Genomic DNA, 17,802 nt, shown 5'->3' with positions numbered 1-17,802 from the left:
ACAAAACCCTTTTTCCTGACTTGTTACATAAGTTGGAAAGATGTGTAACCTGCCAAGGCAATGGGTTTCATTCTTCTTTAACAAGGCTTCATTTCAGTATACCTAATCTGACTCTATAAGACCTCCTTTTCTCTCTATCTTTCTGTCTCTTCCCTTTTTTCTCTCGGGGGGCTTGTAAAGCTTTGAGTCCAATTTCATACACTCTGTTTCCTCCTTTTTATTACACTTGCTATCCCTCTCTCACTTTCCCTCCTACTCTCTCTCCCGACGCTCCCTCCTCCCCATCATCACACGACTTGGCCTGGTGGTAATAACCCAGAATGTCGACAACAAATCATCTCATCTGTTCCAAAGGTTCACTGCATGATGCACGCTGACCTTACACTCAGGAGCAAATAGTAGAAAATGAGAAACCTAGTGGCTGGAAATTGCTCTGTCTTGTAACCTCGGTAGCATGATGTTGCATCAGTGCAGTAAGAGGACAAGTGTTGGAATCTCAAGCCTGTACTTTGAAATAAAAAAATTGTTTGGCTTCAAAATGTGTCTCAACATTCACAGTGATAGCGGTATTTGTACTGAGTGATTAGTTTTGAACACGTCACACAGACCCAGATTTTCTACTTTATAAGTCAGTTATTGTGGGAAAAAAATGGAAAAGAAATTACAGCATTAGTTTACTCATCAGACAATTTATTAGTCTGATGACATTATCTAGACACATACTCTGATGCACAACACATCTCATACATCAATCATGGTTATTATATTATTTTGGGGATATTGAGTTGGAGGCAACATTTAGAATTGCAATCCTATATCATGGTTTTGGGTTTATGTGCATTTGATTTCCTGTTTTATTTTGAAATAATCTCCTTCCCTCATGTGTCTGATAGTTTTGCTTCCTGACGTTGATTGCTTTGATTGTTTTCACCAATGTCAATGTCAATTCCTTTCACCTGTGTCTCATTGTCTCCCCTCACTGAGTGTATTTAAGTCTGTGTCCTTGTTGTGTTCAGTGTCAGATCGTTTGTGTACCTTGTGTTGAGCGATTCAGCCCTGTTCTGCTTGTGCTTTTGGATTTTGCCTGCTCCCTCTTGGACTCATTTAACCTGTTTGGAATGTTTTCCTTGTAGTTGTTTTTTTTTTTATATATAATTTTTTTTTTTTTTTTTTAATCTCTGCCTGCCTGTTTATTTATGTAAGCCTAGTGTCTATTAAATAATTGATCTGCACCCGCCCTGCCTACGTGTCTGCATTTTGGGTCTTACTCCTGCTCGACACACCACAGCATCATACGCATTTTTTAAGGACCTGATGACTTCCAATATGGCTCAAAGACTACTTAAGATACTTTAAGTTATAACCCTCATGACTTTCATCAAACCAAATTCATTGCATTTACTTTCTGTAATTGGCTTTGAATGTTAGTGGTGGAGTCTGACATTCCTGTGCTGGATTCAAAATGCCTTTACATGAACAAGTAATTTACAGGAAACAATGCAGTATGTAATCCATAGTTATTGTTTGCAGTTAGAGCTTATTGATATCAGCCTTAGTGTTTACTGTTCATTGTCTTTACACCGTATCAGAGCTGTATTAAGATACTGCTAATGCAAACTGAACATTTCTTACTACTGCTGCTTCACATTAAAAGCGTTCAACTGGTGAAACATGGGGTTTTATTGTGAAGTAGGAAACACAGCACTGGCAGCAATCGTCATCGATTAAGGATTACAACTTCAAATAATAGTGAATAAAAACATCTACATTAAGTGTTTCACACCAAAAATGCATAATGTGCATGTGAGGCCTAACAAATGTGTTGAAGGCACTTCTTCGTCATTAAACATACTGCATTACATCTTTAGCTGCCTCACTCTTCCTTGCCTAAGTCCTAGGCTTTGTATGCCCACTATCCACCCCCACCACTTCCCCTATGTGTGGTACAAGAACATGACAATTCTTGGACTGGAAATAAAAAAACTTTGCCTGGATTATATCACCTGGCTATTTCTCCAAAAAGTATTTGGGAAAACCATTTGGTAAACGTATAATTTCTGGAACACAGGGCTGAACTACGCCATTGAGGTTTAATATGAGGCACAGTTCAAGTCCCCCATTAAGGACGGATGAGCAGACTGTAGAGGGATCAGTTTCTCCTCCCATATCTGGCAGATGTGGAGGTAACAGCTGCAGATAATCAGCAGTGAGGTTTAAACAGTTAAACTCCAGCCAGCGCAGTGTGTCTTTGGAAAGAAAGCTGTTTGCAAAGATGTTTGGCAAGCTTTGGCTCCAGGAGATGTACGCTAAAGGGAACGCTGACCAAGGCTTGATTTTTAGATTGTTTCTTGAAGCATTTGCCAGCTAATTTGATGGTTCTTTTGGTTTGTCACTTTGCTTTGATCTGTGCTTCATTTCTTGGCTTGCTAATTAACTGAATGCTCCCAGGAGCAGACGGTGGTGGAACGAGTTGACAACAGAACTGGCTTATGGACCCATGGACTTGCCAACTGCCCTAGGATGTCTCCATCTTCCACATTTGTCCTCTATGTCTCTCCAGAGCTTATTTTTCTTGTGCGCTACCAGCTACACTGGAACTTCAAGCTTTTGTTTGTGTTTGCACATCAATTTTGTTTCTCCAGAGCCAAGTGTCACAGTGTACTACCCTTGTACTTTCCCTATAAACCATGTATTACAAAGAAAAAATACAAAGGAGAAAAAAAAGGTAAAGGTGGCTCAGTGGTACAACATTTATGGTGTACATAAAATTAGAGCTGAGATGATTGACAGAGAACCAATCTGCAACTGTTTTGATTGTCAATTAATCGTCCATGTCATTTTTTATAGTAAAGATGCCTAATGTTCTCTGATTCTAGCCCACAAATGTGTATAAACACGTGTTAGGCTTCTCAGGCGTCTATGATAAACTGAGTATCTATGGGCTCTGGACAACGAATCAGACAAAACAAGACCACCCTCTGGCATTATTATTATTGTTAACGATTCAACAATGAAAACAATCATTAGCTGCAGCCCTAAACATAAGTATAAATGCATTCAACTGATGTAGTTTCGTGTTCATCCCACTGGATGATTGGTGTACCCCTTACTGGTTTGTCCAGAATCATTCCCCAGGCTGCCATTTTTAGTCAAGAATTTAGAAAAAATTGTCTCCACTCCATTGATTTCTTTTATGAAAAACAACCAAATTTTTGAAAAATTTCAATCAGGTTTTCTGCAACAGCACTGACACTGATCTGGTCAAGGTCACCAATAACTTACTGCTTACCGCTGACACAGGCCTGTACTCCATTTAAATTCTCCCTCCCACCCTTTGACAAAGTGGACCACAATGTCTTAATCGGCTATCTGAAAAATTATGTTGGTATCACTGATGGATTGGTTCATCTCCTATCTGTCCAACAGGTCCTTCTCTGTTATGATTAGAGATGCCTCCTCCTCTAGTGCTCCTAGGGGTCTATTCTGGGTCACTCTTATTTACTATTTACATGCTACCCCTGGGGCAAATCATGCTTAGACATAATATTGATTTTCATTGCTACACGGATAACAACTATGTCCAGGTAAAGCTTGGTACTACTGATGTACCCTTTATTATGTCTTGCCTCGGCAAAATTAAGAATTGGATGTCCAAAAATCTCATGCAGTTGAATGTTTCCGAATCAGAAATAGTGATATATATTCTGGCCCTGCAGCACTATAACAATAATAATAATAATAATGATAATAATAAAACTTTATTTATAGAGCACTTATCAAAACAAAGTACAAAGTGCTTCACAACAAGAGAAATAAAATACCACAGTGAACGATTAAATATAAAAGAAATAAAATACAGAAAAGCAATAAAATAAACAGCCAGTTCAGGTAAAATCAGGATATGCTTTCAGATAAAAATGTGTTTTGAGAAGAGACTTAAAAGAAGACACTGACTCAGACAACCTAATTTATTCGGGCAAGTTGTTCCAGAGCCTCGGGGCCCTGATGGCAAAAGCTCTGTCCCCCTTAGTTTTCATCCTGGACTCAGGAACAGACAGAAGACCCCTGCCCGAAGATCTCAAACTACATGAAGGTTCATAAGGGATTACAAGGTCTAAAATGTAGTCTGGAGCCAGGCCATGAAGAGCCTTAAAGGTAATCAATAAGATCCTAAAATCAATCCTAAAACAAACAGGAAGCCAATGTAAAGAGGCTAAAACAGGTGTGATGTGATCATACTTCTTGGTCCTGGTTAAAAGCCTAGCAGCTGAGTTCTGTACAGTCTGCAGTCGCTTCAAAGTTTTTCAAAGTGAACATGCTGTTACAATAATCAAGCCGTGAGGAGATAAAAGCATATACAACAGTTTCTGCATCACTAAGATTTAAAATAGATCGGATTTTTGCAATGTTTCTCAGGTGATAAAAACATGATTGGACAAGCTTAGTGATATGTTGCTCAAAACATAAATTGCTATCAAATAGGAGACCAAGATTTCTTGCAACAGGCTTGATATGTTGTGACAGGTTACCAGTAGATGGCAGTATTTGTTTAGTGATATGTTGGGGCCCAATAACAAGGATTTCAGTTTTATTTGAATTGAGCTGAAGAAAATTTATCGACCTCAGCGTACTAAGGTCAGTGGGCTTGACAGGGAGGTACAACTGTGTGTCATCCGCATAACAATGAAAAGAAATCCCATGTCTACAGATGACATAACCCAAGGGAAGCATGTATAAGGAGAACAGTATTGGACCTAGAATTGAACCTTGAGGCACACCGTACTTGATATGGGAGAAGGATGACATGAAGTTATTAATGCTGACACAGAATTTCCTATTGGACAGATAAGATGAGAACCAGTCTAGTGTAGTGCCAGATATGCCCACCCAGTGCCTCAGTCTATCTAAAAGAATACCATGATCAATTGTGTCAAAGGCAGCACAAGAATTGAACACCTGCCTGCGTCTGCATTCATTAAAAGGTCATTAGTGACTTTGAGAAGGGCTGTCTCAGTGCTGTGGTGCTGACGAAAGCCAGATTGGAACTTTTCAAAGGTATTATTGTTTTCCACAGCAGCAAGAAGCTGCTTAGATACAAGTTTTTTGAGAATCTTCTAAATAAAAGGCAGTTTGGAGATTGGACGATAGTTGTCCAGGAGCCAGTAGTCAGCGAGCTGTTAAAAATAATTTGTAAAAGGGCCGCAATACAATCCATAATTTCCAGTAAAAACCTAGTTGGGATTTTGTCCAGAGGGCTGGAGGATACTCTCATAAGAGACATGATGTCTGCAAGTTTAGGCAGAGTAACAGCGGAAAAATTGCTCAAAGAATCCCTGAGCGGGTGATCTACATCTAAAAAGGCAGGGTTGGGGTGATACCAGATCTTATTAACTCCACCTTTCCAGCAAAGTGCAAAAGAAACTTTTCACAATCAGCATCACAATCAGCAGAGGCACAAGGAGAGGCTGGGTATTAACAATAGCACTATTAACAATCTCACATCTAGTTTGGGTGCTTTATCTAATAATGTTAAAAAAGAGGCCCGTAACAAAGTTGTATTTTTTTACTTTGAGAGATGTCTTGTGATGCTCAGGTGACTAAAGTTTTAACCAAGATTAGGTCATTCTTTTCCTCTGCAGATCTAGAAAAGGTAATCCATACTTTTATCTCCTCCAGACTATTGCAACTCACATTCTTCTGTTCAGCAGGCAAAACATCCAAGACTGCAGCTGATACAAAACGCTGCTGCCAGGCATTTAACAGATTCTAAGAGAAGCAACCACATCACACTAATCCTTGCTGCCCTTCACTGGTTACCTGTCAGTTTTAGAATTGACTTTAAGATTTTACTGCTCATTTTTAAAGCCTTGAATGGTCAGGCTGCTGCCTATATCTGTGATCAGCTAACTCCCTATGAGCCTGATCGCAGGGCCACACTAATGGTTCCAAAATCTCGACTTGTTACTAAACATATCCAGGCCTTTGCTGTCGGGGTGCCTCAGCCAACTCAGTGTCCTCTTTTAAATCTCTTCTTAAAACTCACTTTTATCTAATGGCTTTTTCTTAACTGTTGGTATTCATTGTAATTATTTTATATTATTTTATGTTTCAATGTCTGTTTTTGGATTTTATTATTTGTTTTTATTGTAAAGCACTTTGTATCTTTGCTTTGAAATGTGCTATATAAATGAATGTATTATCATTATTTAAAGTAGCAGTGAAACTTTCCATTGGAAGAATCGTATATATTTCTCTGTAACACTGCAGTACAGTTGGGGACTTTTCTTTAATCCACTGGAGCAAAATGCACCGTTTCGCTAATAGAAGTAGCTTGTTATCAAAGTGTACTGTCCAGGTGTCCAAGACCTCAGAGATAAGTCCAAGGAAAAACAATCCTGGTTGTATTTTAATTTCTATATGGAAGACAGCACAGTGTTCCTTTCTTGTGTTCTTCCTGTATCTTTTAATAAATGGACACACCCACAGATATGTCCCCACATCTTTCTTGCATTTTTATGCAGAGAGGAGAGACTTCGGAGTTTATCTTGTTGAGGACCTGTGGTGTTTGTTGTAGTCTGTGGAGTATGCAATATTGACTCTCAATTAACCCCATATTCTCTTCATAACATAAGTAAAACGAACAAGTAATTTCAGATTAACAAGGTAACCTTCAGTTGGATTTGTTCGATAAATCCAGGGATGTTCTATATATTTCTTATTATCAACAAATCCCATAAAGAAAGACCAAAAGCAATAATGAATTGATCCTACTAACAAGTATTTTATGTGTACTTAAAGACTGACATATCTTATTCCTCTGTGCATATTGATTTATGTTGTCCTAAAACTACTAACCTACACTGTTGCCCTGGGTGACATGTTCCTCCAGTAAGATGAACGTGGGCTCTGTGGTTTATTTTGAGTCAATGTCACGTACTCTGTCCTGGTGCTGTAAATTCTCATCAGTGCTTATTAATCTGCAGCTGAATATAGTCGCAAACAAATGCACTATTTCCAATTTGTGAGCTGTTTTACATCTTCAGTAGGTTTATTAAGTAAATTAGCTTGTGGCTAAGTGCCACACACAGGGTAAGGAAGTTGGAAGTTATTGAGAGATAGTCTAATACATTGGTGATAATAGAGCACAATAGAGCTGTCCATGGTCCTGAAAAGGCAGTAACAGATGCTACCCTTCACCGATTCACCTTAAAAGGAATAGTTTGACATTTTGGGAAGTATGCATCTTTGTCCAGAGTTAGATAATAATATCTATACCACTCAGTCTGTATGCTTTATATGAAGCTACAGGAGACCCCACTGGTTGCCTGGCAACCACATGATGATGTCGAGGCTCCAGGAAGTCACTGTGCCCCACCAAGGCAAGGCAGTTTTATTTATAAAGCATGTTTCATACACAGAGATAGAGTGAAGGTGCTGTGTAAGTTAAAAACAACACAATTCAAAAGTTAAAACAGCAAAATTCAGAAGTTAACACAACACTGTTCAAAGTTAAAACAACATAATTCAAAGTTAATAATAATAACAAAGTTTAAAGTTTAGAAACATTTAGTTAAAAGTGCTTGAGAACAATAATGTTTTCAGTCAGTTGGTTCCAGTGTTGTACTGCATAATAACTAAAAACCAAGATATATTGCAGCACATAAACCTCCATAAAACCACAACTTGTCATTTGTCACTTTACACTTGTTTGTTCGGATTAAACAAACAAGATGTATGTGCAAATTAGATGTGCTGGTAGATGGTGTTTGTTACCTTTTGTTACAGGCTAGCTGTTTCCCCCTGTTTCCAGTAATCATTTTAAGCTATGTCTTTATGCTAAGCTAACCATCTCTTGGCTGTAGCTTAATATTTTACAGACACATATGATAGCTGTATCAATTTTCTCATCTAACTCTCAGCAAGGAAGCAAATAATATTTCCCAAAATGTGAAGCTATTCCTTTAAACCTGTAATAACTGATTTTCTGGCCACTTGGGGGCAGTGGAAACAAGCTGTGAAAACAACATTGACATTTCACCTTTTAAGATAATTTGGCAAACTTGTTAGCAAACAGTTTTCTATTTACATATCCAGCACTTACAAAGCAACGTTGTTATTCATTTGGAGTCATGTTTCTGGACACCAGGCAAATGTAAATCCAATATTCACTTTCTTTTAGCTCTGTTTTTGGTCTCTTCCAACTCCTGAAGGAAATATCTGTCTCTTTAGCTGCTAAATGTTCCACTATGTTCACTAACTAATTCTCACACAATGAACCTGGGTCTGGGGCACTGGGGCTGTTGCCCACTTTGACTGGTTGGTAATCCAGCCTTGTTGTTGGGATATGTACATAAATTGTGGTTACTTCTTTGTCAGTTGCAACCACATAACAATAAGTCAAGCTAAACGCAGGTGCAGGATTTTTGAACCACATGTTTTGTATACTTACAGTAATGCTGCTGTCTTGCATAAAAGCTTTTCCAAAATCTTATCAAAAACACAGTTGGCAGTGACACAGCACAGAAATGAGCTCTAACAGTTTGGCACAGCGACCAATCAGAAACCACAAATCTCCTTGAAAAAGCACCCACTCACATTCCAACAACCCATCAGTTAAATGGACACCACATTCTTTTAAAACTGCATCCACTGAGCTTAGCATTGGGCAAAATACTCAACAGTGTCCTTAATATCTACATTCCAAGCTCTTTTCCTCTAATAGCTTGGTCACTTCATTTAGTCTTTCCTGTGCCGTGCTGCTGCATAGGTAGATTTTGATTAGTTTTCATTTCGAAAAGGTTCACTCTACTGTTGTAATTGCATAACATATGTTTTTGTCCCTGGGCTGCGTCAGAAAATGGTCAGAATTCCCAGGGCAAATTATTCTGCAGTGAATTTCCAGATTCAGTATGTTTGCTAAGCTTACTTCACCCAAACTACTTTAGCTGAACATTAACAAACTCCATAGTTAATTCCTCAAATATAACAACATTTCTTTCACTTGTTAGAGTAAATTAAAGACTTTCCTGGTGGGCTATAAACTTCTAGAACTGGTTTGTCTTACCTTAATGCAAACAAAACAATGTCAGAGGAAAATCACCCTATACTTCCCTTTTAGCTTTAGCCATAATTGTTATTTTCCCACAATGTTGTGTACCACACACACATGCTGTGTCCCAATTCCACATTACATACTGATTGTATATAGTTTATACTAAGCTTTGTGATATACTAGTATAGTATAGTAGATATAGTAGATTGCTACTGCTTATTAAACTCAACAAATAAACTCTTCAAGCATTTCAACCCACATTAATTGATTTATTGGCTGCTTATTGGGGCAGCAGAAACAAGCAGTAAACACAACACATGACATATCATTGCCTTTTAAATTGATGTGAACTTGTTGGCAAACAGTTGTTAATTTACACATTCAGCAGACTTGGAGCAACATTAGCATTCATCTGGGGTTGTGTTTCTGGCCACCTCTTACCACATCTTTCACAGTTGATTTTAATGTTTTTGCAGTTCTGAGTATTGCCTCCTTCTCCTTTGTGCGCTGCATTGTGGGACAATAGTGTAATGTGCATCAACAGCAAAAAATCTAAAAAAATCTTTTAGTTTACATGCTGACTTTTTCATACTTAGTTTATACTTAATTTTGTTGCTTTTCTACATGCTCAAAACCTGTTTTAACTTAGTATGTAGTGTGGAATTCAGACATAGCTTAAAAGGACAATTCTCCCCGAAAAATACATTTTAAAAACTCAACAGCAATGTCTCTTTCCAGAAATCATGACCCGGTTACTCAAGATAATCCAGTTTCATGTAGGAACTATCGGTAAAAAGAAAATACTTCCTACATGAAACTGCTCACAACAAATCTGTGCACTTTGAGCATCACAAGCCGAGTGCCATATAGTTCCATTATAGTCAAAAAAGGCAGACGTCTCTACGGCTGATATGTCCAAAATTTGGCAACTCACACCAAAACAATCTAGATGGATAAATAGCACTACAGGTAAGAGGAAAACTATGTATTTTTGATTCTGGGGTGAGCTGTCCCTTTAAAACCTGAAGGCCTGAATTTAATGCAAACATATAATGTAGATGCTACTTTGTGATCATCTACAAAAGGCACGAGATGACAATTTAACAATCGTAGCTTTTTAACATGTCCTGAATGTGTTATCATCTTTTCCACAGTTGTTTACAGTATTAACAACTGTGGAAAAGATGATTATATTTTTATAGCAGAGAACTGTCATTTATATACAGTATGTATAATACAAACACATAAAATAGTAAAATAAATGAACACTACAACAAACATTTAGTATGCTTAAAATCATCACGACCATTATGTCCATTATGAAAATACAGTATTGTGTACTGTCAGAGCTTCTACATATTATTTAATACACAATGTTACTTGATTAAAATGAGAAAGTAAAGTTAGTGTGCTTTGACCAGAAGCACATATAAAGAAGAGAGCTTTAAATCTATCACTGAAACCTTTAATATGCTTTCTGAATAGGATTTAGGTGTTGTGACATACTGATTCTGTTCAAATTAACACTTTTATACAAGGCTTTGGCCTGGAAACTTATTGAGGCATGCTTACCTGACGATAGATTATTGTACACTTCTTTCAAAGGGGAAAAAAAGTTGTTTTTATTTTTCATTTTGTATAATACCCAGGATCTGTTGTACTTCTTTAGGAATCCTTTTCAGCTGTTTCCTTATTGCACGAAAATGCTCCAGGACACTCATCTTACTGAGTCAACTCACGTGGCACTGACCTGCTAACAGACATAAAGAAGGCGACACAAAAGAGAGAGGGAAGCCAAGACAGAGACAAAGATGTTGTAGGTGAAGGCCAGAGACAGAGAGGACAGGCAAAATCAACACAAATCAATTCTTATTCTTATTTATTTGCAGTAGAATTAGGGGAGGGGCAGGTAGGAGGAAAGGAGGCAGATAAAGTGCCAAAAGAATCAACCTCCTTGATCAACCAAAAAATGTCCAAAAATTTTATATAATATTTGGCAAGATAATAACATTAATACATACAAAATAATCAAGAAATTGAAGTAATTTTAGAATATTGCCATTAGTATTTCTTCTGTACTCATCTCTACTAGGAAAATGCGTCACAAGTGATGCTGCACTGTTATGTCTCAAGAGGTTTCTGGACAGTTCACTCTAACATAGTCTAAGTAAGCCACGGAAGAGTTTGGTGAATCATGCAGCAGTATCAAATGAGTCTGGATTGTGCTGGTTTAAGTGCTGAACAAGTCCCATCTGTCCCCTAGTGATTGCTGGAGCTCCATCAGTTCAAAAGGACACCATTTTCTTCAGATCCATTCATCTCTCACTCAGCAGCTGCTCAATAGCTACACACATGTTCTCTCTCTTTGTTTGGTGATGGAGATTTTTCAGGCAAGTGAAAAAGAGGAAAACTTTTACTATCTGACATCTGTCATCTGACAATGACTTTCCATAAAAACAAAATTGGACATTTTTTTAAGTTTTTAAAATACTTTAGTTTGATATATGTATTTGACTCATTTTCAATCAATTCTGCTGACTATAACTTACGTCAAACTGAAAAGTGAAATGTGTTTGTGTTGTTTTGTGTCCAAATCCCAAACCACAATCAGCTTTTAAGAATCTAAGATTCTGTTTTTGGCTCGATAAGATGCTCAGTGTTGTGTGGTGCTTACATCTGTGTCATTGTGATGTTTCACATTGCTAACCTGTCCTAAGATATAATCATTAACACATATTATGTTTTGTCCCATTCCTCATTGAACACATAATTCTTGCTATCACATTTATTTTCTTTGTTGTCTTTTGAAAACATTTTGTTTACATTCGCTTTCACAAATGGGGTGGCTCATATGTCACGACTCAGTGACTACGTTATCCTTGCTGTGGATAAACAAACATGTTAATTTGCCACTGAAAGTGATGTGGAAGCAGTGGCAAAGCTAAATGGCTCCAAGTGTCCATGCATAAATAAAATTTAAGATTCTTGTTGATATTCAGTTGATAAAGAATATGCAGTCTGGCACTATACCCACATCACTGATGGTGTTGCACCAATCTGCCAGTCAATTTCACATTACATGGTGAAGAAAATTGGGCCTAAGATAGAGCCCTGAGGGACACCACAGGTTGAATCTATTTTATCTGAGCAGTGGTTGACCATGGCCACAAGAACTGTCAACCAGTTAAGTAGGACCTGAACCAACAAAGAATTGTACCAGAGGCAACCCAGTGTTCTAGTCTGTTCAGAGGGATATTATAGTCCACCGTATCAAATGCAGCACTATGGTTCCTAAGGCTAAAAATAACATGTCTGGAGAGGCAGATTATGTTTGTTATACCCCAACAGTCTGCGAGAGGTTTAATGGGACTAGGGATCTGTAGACACTTCAAATCTTAAAATGCATCTTTTTAACATTGCTTTATCCTAAAGTGTTTAACCTCCAAATTGTTTCATCATGTCTTTTTATTTATTTGATGTTTGTTTATATTGTTTGTGAATAGGATCCCAACATAATTGAACTTCACTTGGGCATCAGCTTGTTCCCAACCTTAAACAAGTAATCCACTGATTTAGCATTTACCTCCTATAACATTCTTAGACCCACAATGGGCAGTTTTTCAGAAAAGGATCAGAATCTGTGCAGCAGAACCTGAGAGATATATATATATATATATATATATATATATATATATATATATATATATATATATATATAGTATATTAATATTTTTGGTAAAAACCTACCATTAAGCATCTGAAAAGCAATGCTATCCAGTATCACATATACAGCCTGAAATGTATGAGCTAACAGCAGTCTATTAGTTGTGACCTTTCTGGATGCACTAACAAGGTGGCCAGGCTGCAGTGAGTTGTCAGCAATGCAGTGCTAAAGCCGAATCACCAGTAGGAACCTTAGTAAGAGAGAAAAACAGGGAATCTGCAAAAATAATGAATCTGCCTGATCACACTGGGGGTACAGCGGTTTAGAGAGACTCTTCAGATGGAGTGGGGTTCAAACCTCTGTGTCAGCACATAACTGCTCTGCTGAAGTGTCCTTGTGCAAGATATGGAGTCAAACCATGCTCCAATGGGGTGCTGTTTTCCCTATAGTGGGAACCAGGGGAAATGTATTATTGGAAATCTCTTTTTGCGCACACCCGAGTGTAAACTTTGGAAACAAGCAACTAGGAACTTCACATGGAGAGGGAGAGAAAGAGCAAGTGAAACAGAGATAGAGTGAGGCATATGAGCTAACCAGCCAGCATTAGCATTGACCTTTCCCAATGGTTGGGCAGAGCCAGCTGGGGCTAACGCAGGGACTGGTGGTACTCTGCTAAATGCTAGCATGTCACAACCCATCTCATCAAATCTTTAATTCAACCTTTCCTCTGCCCCAATGGGCTCTGGATGTAATAAGCAATATCTTTATAGTGCAAAAAGGCCAACGTACCAACAAGGTTTAGTGTGTGAGAATGTGAGAAGATGTTTTGTGTGTCTGTTTCACTGCTGGAATTGTAATATTGTCACATACAGAAAATGAAAGGATATGAAATAATATGACCAAAAGAGTGTGGCATTTCGAAAAACAAGCACCAAGCCTGCCCACAATTTACCTTCCTATAAGGCTGTTTTATTTCAGCACCAAAGAATATAACCTTAAAGTGGAAAAAAACACCCTGAGGCAGATTTCATATGAGCTAAAAGAACACACTGCCAGCTTTAGCTTATCGGCATTCACGCTAAGCTCTTCCAGAACAGCAGGGACAGAAAAGAAAAATGATTAGACGTTTGCTCCTGTCGCCCACAATTGTATGTTATCCAATGTGCTTTAGTGCAATCCGTATTTGTGAGCATGAAAAACTCCCAAACATTCAAACTCAGCCAAGCACAGAGGTTCCAGCTTATGTCATGTTTCGAAGCTGCTCCATTGACTCTAAATGGCTGGCTTTATACACACTTGTTTGGAGCTTGCTTATACATCTTTTTTACATCAGACATTTTGACTTGTCATAGCAGGAAAAACATGGGTGTAATAATAACATTAATGATGACTTAGTTCCATTAAGGCAGTATTAATAATATATTTTTTTCTTTTTTGCCACAGGGACAAAGAAATAATCTGTAAACTCAGCATTGTCATAGTATAACCATTTAAAGTTGGCATGTTGGCATGTTAGCAAACAATTGGCTAATTACACATCCGGCAGACATGTAACAACATTAGCATTTATTTACGTTTCGTGTGTCTGTCCACCAGGCAAATATGACTCAAATTTCACTCTCCTTTTAGCTCTGTTTTGACTCCACTTGTCCATAGGAGAGATTTCCACCTCTTTAGCCACTAAATGCCCCACTATGTTTACCAGCAGGTCGCTAATTCAGTCTGTCTGTGAGTAAGTGCTGGCCAGGTAGCATACAGTTGGTTCACAGCTGCTGGAAACTGGGCTGATGAGATGATGAGACTGAACCAAAACTGTAAAGTTACTGGCTGTAAAAAAAAAAAAAACAGCTGAAAGACACTAAAACTCTCCATTGAGCTGAAGAGAACTACACTGGTGTTATTTCTCTGTGGGTTTGTCACTATATGTTCTGTTACCATGGCGCAGTGTGAGCAGGCGGGCCTTCGCAGCAGCCCCTCTCTCTATTGATTTATCTGGACTTTTTCTACATCTTTTTTTGCCAACCTGAGACCAGCAGGCATCCCAACGGAGACGCAGGAGAAGTGTGAGAGCGAGGACGAGGAGATTTAAACCCTTCCTGCCATCTGTTGTCATGGGGAATGTATGCTCATTGGCGAATAACATGGATGAACTTTCTGCCCTCATTACAGCACAACGTGAATATCGTGAATGCAGCATCTGATGTTTTACAGTGACATGGTTACAGGACACCTAACCCTAACCTAATTGTCGCAGGACTTCAGACACAGCACCCAAATGCCCTTATCATCATCTCAGGTGATGTCAACCATGCCCCCTCTCCTGCACACTGACCAACTTCACCCAGTATGTGAAGTGCACAACAAGAGACAATAGAACACTGGACTTACTGCATGCAAATGGCAGTAAGGCATACTCCTTGACTGCTCTGCCCCCACTAGGAAGATCTGATCATAACCTAGTACACCTAGTGGCCACCTATGTGCCTGCATTCCTGCATATCCCAGTCACCACCAGGACTGTTAGAATATGGTCAGAGGAAGCCATGATAGTCCTACAGGACTGCTTTGTACTCTGCACTGCACATGGTGAGGATATCAATGGCCTGTCAGACTGCATTATGGACTATATTAACTTCTGCAAGGACAACATTAGCCCCACAAAAACAATCCCCTGCTTCCCTAACAACTAGCCCTGGATTAATACAGACATCAAATCCCTGTTTATCCAGATGAAGCTGGCTTTCAAGGCTCGGGACAGAGAGGAGTCACGACGCATCCAGAAAAGCCTGAAGAGAAAGATTAAGGAGGCAAAGAATGCATACCGGGAGAAGTCTGAGAGTCATCTTCAGCAGAACAACTGGAAGGAGGTGTGGAGTGGGCTGAGGAAGATGACTGGCCTCAAACAATAATGGCTGGAGATGGAGGGGAATGAAGAGAAGGTAAACTAGTTTAATTAGTTCTTCAACAGGTGTGACTGAGGTGTCCCATCACACCCCACCAGCCCCCCTCTCCTGTGCCCTCCCCCCTGCCGCCTACCCACAACAACAAACTCTCCAGAACATCAGCCCTGCCCCCCCGAACCCCCACACTCGCCTAACCATCATCAGTTGAATAGGGTCTTAAGGAGGCTCAGCCTAGGCAGAGCTGCTTGCCCCACTAATGGTTAAAACTATAAACCAGCACAAAAATGACAACATCAACCACCATGTTCTGAACAGACACATTACAAACACTTGCAAAAAGTAACATTTGCATTTTTTAACATAAAACTTACAAACTACTCAGTTCTTCAGCACTGCATTATGTGAAATGAGGACCGTTGCTACAATATGTAGCCCCCCCAGCGCTAACACCAAGGCGGCAGCAGAGCCGGTAGCCAAGGATGCTAATGCTATACTGGCTAAGTATTCCGGAGCTCCAGTGTTTATCTTGGGGGATTATAACAGTTGCAGACTGGACAATGTTCTGCCATCATTTCAACAGTATGTACCAGAAGGGAAAGCGTTCACACCAGATGGGAAAACATCTTGGATTTGTGCTACAGTAACATTACCGACGCATTTCGTGCCAGTTCAACGGTGCTGATGGCTGACCATACCCACTGCTTGGACGTTTTCTTTTTCCTTTTTTAAACTTTATTAACAACACAGTAATGTTCAAACAGAAACTTAAACGTCACAAGCCACAATCCTACACATCTCCCTGACATGCTTATTCGATTATTATTATTATGTGCGATTATTATTTTAATAACAATTCACTAAATTTATATGTGTGTATTTATTTGTTACATTTAGTTTTACAAAGTTAGGAAAGCAATGTTTATGTCAAGCCTGATGTTGCCTTACACATAAAAGAACGATCCCAGTCTCTTCCACACAGTGAGGCATACAGTTTATTAATCCTTGTTATTGGACCTCAACATATGACTAAACAAATACTGCCATCTACTGTTAACCTGTCACAACATATCAAGCCAGTTGCAAGAAATCTTGGTCTCCTGTTTGATAGCAATTTATGTTTTGAGCAACATATTGCTTTTTCATCACGTTTCTATCACCTGAGAAACATTGCAAAAATCCGATCTGTTTTAAATCTTAGTGATGCAGAAACTGTTGTACGTGCTTTTATCGCATCACGCCTTGATTATTGTAACAGCATGTTCACGTGTCTTAATCAAAAAACTGAGTCAATATATTCTTTTAAGTCTATTCTCAAAACGCATTTTTATCGGAAAGCATATCCTGATCTTACCTGAGCTGTCTGTTTATTTTATTGATTTTTATGTATTTCATCATTCACTGTGGTATTTTAGTTCTCTCTCTGTGAAGCCATTTGTACTTTGTTTTGATAAGTGCTCTATAAATAAAGTTGTATTATTATTATTAATTAACGCTAAACACCGGTATCGAATCGGTACTCGGTAACGACGACTCATCCACTGTCGGCTGCATCACTGGGGACAACAAGGTTAAATATAGGAGTCTGGTGGAGAGACTTCAGCAAGACAAAAGAGCTGGTAGTGGACTTCCGACAGAACAGGAAGCCACCTACAACTATCACCACTCAGGGTGAGGTGGATGTGGTGGAGTCATACAAGTTCCTGGGGGTGCACCTCAACAACAAACTAGACTGGTGGTGCCCTCTATAGGAAGAGATAAAGCAGACTGTGCTTCCTGAGGAGGCTCAGGTCATTCAATGTGTGCAATAGGCTGCTTTGCATGTTCTATGAAACAGTGGTGGCCAGTGCGTTCTTCTTTGCTGTTGTGTGTTGGGGAGGCGGCATTACGGCTGGTGATGCAAACAGACTCAATAAACTGGTCAGGAAGGCGGGCTCTGTTGTACGAGTGTGCCTTGACAGCCTGGAGGAGGTGGCTGAGGGCAGGATGAGGTCCAAAATAAGGAACATACTGGAGAACCCATCTCTACTACATAATGATGCCTGCCGTAATGACTTCAGTATCAGCCAGCTCAGTGGTTTGAGAGAGTCCTTGCATGATGGTCACCCCTCCTGTGCTGTACTATACCGTAGTGACTATACATGTGGATCTTTTTTATTGTATTCCTTATGTATTCTAGGCTTGGG

Source organism: Siniperca chuatsi, linkage group LG8 (assembly GCF_020085105.1).
Source record: "Siniperca chuatsi isolate FFG_IHB_CAS linkage group LG8, ASM2008510v1, whole genome shotgun sequence".
In the NCBI taxonomy this organism is placed as follows: domain Eukaryota; kingdom Metazoa; phylum Chordata; class Actinopteri; order Centrarchiformes; family Sinipercidae; genus Siniperca; species Siniperca chuatsi.
Note: the sequence above shows the minus strand (reverse complement) of the source record.